General features: G+C 40.4%; 1 pseudogene; it reads left to right on the forward strand.

Moving 5' to 3' along the window:
- Positions 1 to 9,080: 9,080 nt before the first annotated feature.
- On the forward strand, positions 9,081 to 9,180 carry LOC127109109 (uncharacterized; annotated as a pseudogene).
- Positions 9,181 to 9,421: the final 241 nt, after the last annotated feature.

A 9,421-nucleotide genomic window follows, 5' to 3' on the forward strand; every position in this document is an offset into this window, starting at 1 on the left:
CACATAGTGGAGTAACCGGTTAGTGATTCTGATCCGCTTTTAGCTAGAAGTTCTGGTACATAAGTCGGATAACTTCGTTATTCAGTCCATTGCAAATCGTGGGGGATCGAACCGTAGTCCGCCCTACCGAGTTCAGTACCAGATACCTACTGAACCAACTCATAATGGATCTTTCATATTGTGCTTTTGCATGATCTGCAACTTTTAGATTAAATGATCTGGTAAGGATCACCTAATTTAATCAGTGCATTTCCTGATATATTCATATATTTTATGTTACTTTGGGGATCATTCACTTATATTCATCGGCTCTCCACGTAGTTTGCTATTAAGATGGTGCTGACTTCTCGTATAAACTACTCGGGGTTACTCTAAAGCTAAAAGTTCGAGGAATCGGTATAATAGGTACTTATCCTGATCTAACATGTTGAGGTTCTCAGAGCGTTGTTATGGTAATGATTTTTTTGTCTTGATTTCACTCAAGTTTTATAAAGTAAGCAACCTTTATACTTATTGGGTGTGTTAAAATTTGTTTTGTTATGGCTCAAGAAAATTGAGGGGAATAGATAATAGAAATATTTCACACTAGGGACTTAACTTAAAATTATAATAAATTTTTTTTTTTTCAGATAATAAGAAAGGGAAATAACAATGAAAGGGAAGGTAACATACTTGAAAAATGGAAATGGAAGAAACAAGTTTTCCCCCCCATACTTAAATTAAACATTGTCCCCAATGTTTTAAGGAAATGAAATACAATATGGAAAGGAAAAGGAAACTACAACTAAGGTTGTCTTCCGCCTCTGGTTCTTGGACCTGGTGATCTCTGACGTAAGTCTAAGTTGTCGAACCTGCTGAACAACTCAGTAAACCGCTGGTCGGTTATGGCATTCCTAGCGTCCTGTTGCTGTTGCATTTGACGCATCATCTGCAGCATCTCGACATTCTGTGCCTGCATTCCATCGATAGCATCCATAATGTCGTCGTTGGTTGCAGGCCTTCTTCGTCGACGACGTTGGGAGGATGGGCCAGTTGTATTGCCGGAAGGGTTGAGCGGGACTGACTGTTGTGTAGGCGGATGATCACCTTGTTCCATTTCTTCAAACTCATCTGTTTGCGGGTTTGTTTGTGAAGGCTCGGTGGTTTCAGGAGCGTTGAGATCATAGAGGTGGCGCTCGGGGTTTGTGACATCAGTGAGGGCAGTATTTGGTAGAACAACGCTTGGGACTGCCTGGTTGTTCACCATAAGATAATATCCTCCGCCTACTCTGTTCTTAATCAAGCGGCTGGATCGACAGTAGCTGATATCCATAGATATGGGAGGTAGGGATTCTAAAGTTTGGAGTTTATCCCCTAGGTTTAGGCCAAGTGCGATGGTGGTGATTAAGCCACCAATTATAAAAGGTTGCCTGCCTCTAGCACATAAGGTGCGGATGTGATGAAAGAGAAAGAAGGCGGCGTTTACCTGAGTATCTGGTTCGAAAACGCACTGGAGGAAAAATAGTTCCTTTGAGTTGACCTTGTTGTTGTTTGGCCTTCCAAAAACTGTGTTTTGCAAGATGCGGATAAAGTACCGGATAGTGGGGTTATGTATATGGGAGAGAAGGAGTTCTTCCCAGTTGTAGGTATCTATACCGGAAATTTTCTTAAAAAGGCCAAAAACGCCAACTGTGTTCCAGTTTGAGGTTGGAGGGATTCTGGCATGCAGCAGACCTTCTGTGGGAAATTGTAGCATGGTACTCAATTGGTTTTGGGTTAGAGAGTACTCGGTGTTAAACATACGGAAGGTTGCCGTACCGGTTAGAAATTCGTCTTCACCGACGGGAGTGGTGTAGTCGTATGAACTTAAGAATTCTAAGGTTAGGGATGGGTAGGTGGGTTGATTATGAGTGCAAAGGAAGGTTAAGTTGGCTTGACGGAGCATCCATTCGATACCTTGGAGTAAGCCTAATTGTTGTAAACAAGGTAAATCGGGGTACCTGGTGGAAACGACGCCTCGCTGTTGGAAACGCTCGAATTGCTCCCTCTGATAATTGTCATCTACGGATCGGAAGATGATGTTTCCGAAATTCTGATTTGTCGCCATTGTGATGAATTTTGAAGGGGTGATTTGGAAAGAAAAAGAAATGTATTGGATAGGAGAGAATTGTTTGTGGTGAATGAAGGAAGGTTTGGTGGGTATTTATAGGAGAAGAATTTGGAAGGTGGAAAGAAAAAGTGGTTGAAAAGTAATTTAGTGTGGTTAAATGAAAAATGAATGGGGAAGGTAAAAAGTTAAAGGTGTAACGTTCGTCTCCAACGGCTCCTTAACGTTCACTAGTCTGAGGAGTGTTACGCTCGTCACAGGGATGTGACGCTCGTAACAGGCACTAAGCGTGCCGGCCGTTATGGATAGTGTGACGCTCGTCACACTTTCCTTTTTGGAAAGGCCTCAGTGGCGCTTCACAGAATTACTTTGGTTGGTGAATTTATTAGTTTTGTTTTGCTTATGATCAGTTTAGTCTGCAATTTAATTTATTGTGCACGCTTAGTCTGCTTTGTATAGTAATAATTCATAGGAAGCAACAGTAGAGCATAATAGCTTTTGCATAATAAAATTAAATAAACAACTTCAATAAAAATGATCATAATGTAATACAGGAAAGGAAAATAATGAAATGAAAGAGAAATAAACATGGATTCAAATAACATTAATAAATAATCTAACTTGAAACTAAATAACTTAGAAAAATAACTAAACTCTATCCCTCTGTACGATCTCTGGCCGGAGGAGCAAAAGAGTTAACATGATGTAGCAATTCGTGAAACTGATTCGTCATACTGCTCATGTATCCTAGAACTTCGTCTCTCATGTTAGTAAATTCTCCTCTGAGGGCGTCTTGTTCTGACATCAAAGCTTCAATGGCGGTGTTATAATCAGTTCCGGGCATATGATGTCGGAGGTCAGGTATGGCTGATTCTTCGGTCGGAACAGGCTGAGGAGGAGGGTCAATATCATGATAGCCGGATGGTGTCTGAGGGTCAGATTCAGCATGAGAGATCTGGTCAACATAATTCTCATAGTCATTACAAATCTCATAATCCTGGATGGATTCAGTGGATCCAGCAGGAGTTGGGGTTTCATTCAGGTTATAGAGCCAGTTCCTTTGGTTATGAACACTAGTCCTAGGATCGGGCATGGTGAATAGGCAGAGAACCTGGTTATCAATAATAAGCTCAAACTCATCAGACCCTAGGTTTGCTATAAACATAGTGTTGAAGAGGAAAGGTATACTCATAGTAGTAATGCCACAAAAAGGGCTAAGGTCAAGCATAGGCTGACGTAATCCAATGGCATTACCTATCATAGTTATTAAACCGCCTATTCTAATGGGTGCTCGCTCATCCTGGATAAGGTGGTCCAAATTAGCTAACATAAAAGTGGCACCGTTTACTGGACGGTTCTGGGAAGCACAAAATATGATGAAAAGTTCATCACGTGAAACTGAAGTACTGTTTGGCTTCTCCCCAAATAAAGTGTGGGTCAGGATCTTATGGAAATAGCGAAAAGCCGGATTATGTATGTTTCCAGAGAGAAACTCATGTTCTTCGGGCTCATCATTTCCAGTCAGCTTACCCCAAAAGTGTTCAAGCTCTCTATATTCAAAAAGTTCTTCCTGGCTTACAGTGAATGTATCAAAGGAGGTAGGGAAACCCAAAAGGTTGGTGAAGTCTCTAATATTAAATTGGTACTCCATATTGAACATTCTGAACTGGATAAATCCTTTGCTAATTCCTTTTCCATGGCTGGGTAGATAGATTAATGAGCTAAGGAATTCTAGTTTGAGTCTCCGGTAGGTGGTGAAATGTCTCAGGATAGGGGAGGTCTCCCATCCTATCTGATTCAGCAAATACAGGACACTCTGTCTCAGTCCAAGGGCAGTCATAGCCCAATCATCAGCATATAAACTAGGTAGCATCTCTCTAGCGGCTAGTTCTTCAAACTTTTGTTTCTGAGCCATTCCTCTGAACTTGATACCCATACGATCAATATGTCCCATCTGGTTAGTGTTAGCTAGAGAAAAGAAAACATGAGTTTAAGTCAGGATTTGGCCAAATGCCGAAGGAAGAGAAAATTATTATTATTATTATTATTATTATTATTATTATTATTATTATTATTATTTTGAATAAATCAAGAATGAATATTAAACAGAAATTAAAAGAATAATTAAGAAAGAAATAGGGAAATGATAATAATAGAATAATAAAATAACAAATTAATTTGTGGGTTGTCTCCCACTAAGCGCTTTGTTTAAATGTCGCAAGCTCGACAAAGAAACTGTTAAATATAATCTATAGGTCCTGGGGGCGTTTCGTCTAAGTGTAGGATTTGCGAATCCTCGTTGGTTTCCGCATAGTGATAGTGTTTCAGACGTTGCCCGTTTACGGTGAACGGTTCTGTAGATTGTCCTTTTATTTCTACCGCTCCACTGGGAAAGACTTTAGTGATATGAAAAGGCCCTGACCATCTGGATCGTAGTTTTCCCGGGAATAACTTTAGTCTAGAGTTAAATAAAAGTACTGCGTCGCCTTGCTTGAAGATTTTCCTTGATATACGCTTGTCATGCCATTGTTTTGTTCTTTCTTTATAGATTCTGGCATTTTCATAGGCGTCTCTTCTGAGTTCCTCTAATTCGTTTATGTCAAGGATTCTCTTTTCACCGGCGGCTTTATAATTCAAATTTAAATTTCTAATAGCCCAATAGGCTTTATGTTCTAATTCTACCGGGAGGTGACAGGATTTTCCATAAATGAGCTTAAATGGGGTCGTCCCTATGGGGGTTTTATAAGCAGTTCGGTATGCCCACAAAGCTTCTGGTAATTTCAATGACCAATCTTTCCTTGAAGTGGCTACCGTTTTTTCTAGTATTTGCTTGATTTCTCTGTTAGATACTTCCACTTGTCCACTGGTTTGAGGGTGGTAAGGTGTCGCTATCCTATGTCTCACTCCATACTTAAGTAGTAGTTTTTCGAGTACCTTGGATATAAAGTGTGATCCACCATCACTGACTACTATTCTTGGGATGCCAAATCTCGGAAATATTATATTTTTAAAGAGTCTAGTTACTACTCGGGTGTCATTTGTTGGAGAAGCTATAGCTTCGATCCACTTTGATACGTAGTCAACTGCCACGAGTATGTATTTGTTACCGAAAGAGGATGGAAAAGGTCCCATGAAGTCTATCCCCCACACGTCAAAAATCTCTACTTCCAAAATACCTTTTTGCGGCATCTCGTCACGTCTAGATATGTTTCCCGTGCGTTGACATCTGTCACACTCCTTAATAGCCGCATGTACGTCCTTCCATATAGTTGGCCAATAAAAGCCAGCTTGTAGGATTTTAGAGCAGGTCTTGGATGTACTTGTGTGTCCACCATAAGGAGCGGAGTGGCAGTGTTGGATTATATTTTCTACCTCTTCTTCGGGTATACATCGACGGAAAATACCATCGGGGCCTCTTTTGAAAAGTAAGGGATCATCCCAGTAATAGTGTTTTATGTCGTGGAAGAATCGTTTCTTCTGCTGGTAAGATAAAGTAGGTGGAACTATTCCGGCAGCTAAATAATTGACTAGATCAGCGTACCATGGTGTGACAGATATAGCTAAGGTGGTTTCTACTTGCATGTCGGAGTTGTTCTCTTCCAAAGTAGCTATAAGTTTGTCATACGAGAAATCATCATTAATTGATGTTCTTTCCGGTTCAAGGTTCTCAAGTCTAGAGAGGTGGTCTGCTACTACGTTTTCAGTTCCTTTCTTGTCCTTGATTTCTAAGTCGAATTCTTGTAGCAACAAGATCCATCTTAGGAGTCTAGGTTTAGCATCCTTTTTTGTTAGAAGGTACCTGATAGCAGCGTGATCAGTGTAGACTATTATTTTGGCTCCTACCAAGTAAGAACGAAATTTATCTAGCGCAAATACCACTGCTAGGAGTTCTTCCTCGGTAGTGGCGTAATTCATTTGCGCTTCATCCAGGGTTCTGCTAGCGTAATATATAACGTGAAGCTTCTTATCCTTTCTTTGTCCTAAAACAGCATCTACAGCATAATCACTGGCATCGCACATTATTTCGAATGGTTCATTCCAGTCTGGTGTCTGCATTATGGGTGCTGAGATCAATGCTTGTTTAAGAGTTTGAAATGCTTTTAAACAGTTATCGTCGAATATGAATTCGGCATCTTTCATCAACAGTCCGGTTAAGGGTTTAGTTATCTTAGAGAAGTCTTTGATGAATCGTCGGTAAAAACCGGCGTGTCCTAAAAAGCTTCGTACTTCCCTCACGGTTCTTGGGGGTTGAAGATTTTCGATTACCTCTATTTTGGCTTTGTCTACTTCAATTCCTCTGTTCGAGATGATGTGTCCTAAAACAATTCCTTCTTGTACCATAAAGTGGCACTTTTCCCAATTAAGTATTAAGTTTACTTTTACACATCGCTCAAGAACTCTTTCCAGGTTTTCAAGGCATTCTTCGAAACTTTGTCCGTATACAGAAAAGTCATCCATAAATACTTCCATGATGTTTTCGAGAAAGTCGGCGAAAATTGCCATCATGCATCTTTGAAAGGTCGCAGGGGCATTACACAAACCAAACGGCATTCGTCTATAAGCGAAGGTACCAAAAGGGCATGTGAACGTTGTCCTTTCTTGGTCATCAGGGTGAATTGGTATTTGAAAGAAGCCTGAATAACCGTCTAGATAACAGAAATGTGAATGTTTTGCTAATCGTTCTAACATTTGGTCAATGAATGGTAAAGGGAAATGATCTTTTCGGGTTGCTTTGTTTAGTTTCCTATAATCAATGCACATTCGCCATCCCGATTCGATTCGTTTAGTTATAGTTTCTCCTTTTTCGTTTTCAATAACGGTTATGCCTCCTTTCTTTGGTACAACGTGTACAGGACTGACCCATTTGCTATCAGATATAGGATATATAATACCTGCTTCCAATAACTTGGTTATTTCTTTCTTTACTACCTCACTTAGGATCGGATTTAGTCTTCTCTGGTGTTCCCTAGAGGTTTTACAGTCTTCTTCTAACATGATGCGGTGCATACAAATAGAAGGGCTTATTCCTTTAAGATCGGTGATGTGGTATCCTAGTGCGGTTGGATATTTCCTTAAGATATGTAAGAGTTTTTCTGTTTCGAGTCTTCCTAGATCTGCATTAACTATCACAGGTCGTTCAAGTTCTAAGTCTAGGAATTCATATCTCAGATTTTTGGGAAGTGTTTTCAAATCAGGGGTTGGTTTGTTAAGACATTGCGTAGGGTCCGGTGTTATTGCTAAGCATTGGTTAGATTTGTCCTCTAAAAGATAGTCTGATGATTTGTCTTCTCCTAACTCTGCTTCTTTTATGCATTCGTCGATGATATCCATGAAGTAACATGTATCTTCTATTGCAGGTGCTTTCAAGAATTGGGAAAGAATGAATTCAATTTTCTCTTCACCTACTTCGAAGGTGAGTCGTCCTCGTTTTACGTCTATGATTGCACCGGCAGTTGCTAAGAATGGTCTTCCTAGTATAATAGGTGTAGTATCATCTTCTCTAATGTCCATAATTGTGAAGTCAGTGGGAATGTAAAACTGACCTATGCGTACGGGAACGTTTTCAAGGATTCCTACAGGATATTTGATGGAACGATCTGCTAGTTGCACGGACATTTTGGTCGGTCTTAATTCTCCCATTTCCAGTTTCTTACATATGGATAAAGGCATAACGCTAATTCCGGCTCCTAAATCGCATAAGGCTTTGTCGATGACAAATTTTCCTATGTGACAGGGTATAGAGAAACTACCCGGATCCTTGAGTTTAGGAGGCATGTTTTGGATTATAGCGCTACATTCGGCAGGGAGTGTAACGGTTTCGCTATCCTCAAGTTTCCTCTTATTAGAAAGAATTTCTTTTAAGAATTTAGCATATGAGGGCATCTGCGTAATAGCTTCGGTGAACGGAATTGTAACGTTTAATTGTTTAAGGAGATCAACAAATTTTCTAAATTGGCCCGCATCTTTGGTTTTAACAAGCCTTTGAGGGTAAGGTATAGGTGGTTTGTAAGGTGGTGGAGGTACATAAGGTTCCTTCTTTTCTAGGGTTTCCTTATTACTCTCTTCCTTTTCCTTAGGTTCACTTTCCTCAGTTGATTTCTTAGGGTTTTGGTTTTCTATCCTTGGATCAGACGGTCCTTCCACTTCCGTTCCGCTTCTTAATATAATTGCATGAGCTTGGCTTCTCGGATTAGGTTGGGGCTGTCCAGGGAATGTACCAGTTGGTGCAGCAGTAGGTGCTTGTTGTTGAGCTACTTGAGATATTTGTGTTTCCAGCATCTTGTTATGGGTAGCCAAGGCATCTACTTTGCTTGCTAGTTGTTTAAGTTGTTCGCCAGTATGTATGTTCTGGTTTAAGAAATCTTTATTGGTTTGTTGTTGGGAAGCTATAAAGTTTTCCATCATGATTTCCAAGTTGGATTTTCTAGGGGTATTATTGTTAGGCATGGATGGATTCGGTTTCTGATATCCCGGTGGTATAGATGGGGCTTGATTTGGAGACTGTCCAGGTGCGTATAAAGCATTATTACTCTTATATGAAAAGTTTGGATGGTTCTTCCAATTTGGGTTATAGGTATTCGAATAGGGGCTTCCTTGAGCATAGTTTACTTGCTCTGCTTGGATTCCAGTCAAGAGTTGACATTCCGCAGGAGTGTGGCCTTGGATTCCACAGACCTCGCAATTCTGAGTTATAGCAACCACGGCGGCTGGAGGTGATACGTTTAAACTTTCAATTTTCTGGACCAAAGCATCCACTTTTGCATTGACGTGATCAAGGTTACTTATCTCGTACATGCCAGTTTTCGGTTGAGGTTTTTCCACCGTTGTTCGTTCGGTTCCCCACTGATAGTGGTTTTGGGCCATGCTCTCGATAAGCTGGTAAGCATCAGCATAAGGTTTGTTCATTAGTGCACCACCTGCAGCGGCGTCTATTGTTAACCTTGTGTTGTATAAGAGACCATTATAAAATGTGTGAATTACTAACCAGTCTTCCAAACCATGGTGTGGGCAAAGTCTCATCATGTCTTTGTATCTTTCCCATGCTTCGAAAAGAGACTCGTTGTCTTTCTGTTTAAATCCGTTTATCTGGGCTCTTAACATAGCTGTTTTGCTTGGCGGAAAATATCGGGCAAGAAAAACTTTCTTCAACTCGTTCCAGGTGGTGACTGAGTTGGAAGGAAGAGATTGAAGCCATCTTCTAGCGCTATCTCTTAAGGAGAAAGGAAAAAGACGAAGTCGAATTGCCTCTGAAGTGACACCATTAGCTTTAACAGTATCAGCGTATTGAACAAATACGGATAAATAAAGGTTTGGATCTTCGGTAAGATTTCCAGA

The sequence above is a fragment of the Lathyrus oleraceus genome, chromosome 7 (genome assembly GCF_024323335.1).
Source record: "Lathyrus oleraceus cultivar Zhongwan6 chromosome 7, CAAS_Psat_ZW6_1.0, whole genome shotgun sequence".
Classification (NCBI taxonomy): domain Eukaryota; kingdom Viridiplantae; phylum Streptophyta; class Magnoliopsida; order Fabales; family Fabaceae; genus Lathyrus; species Lathyrus oleraceus.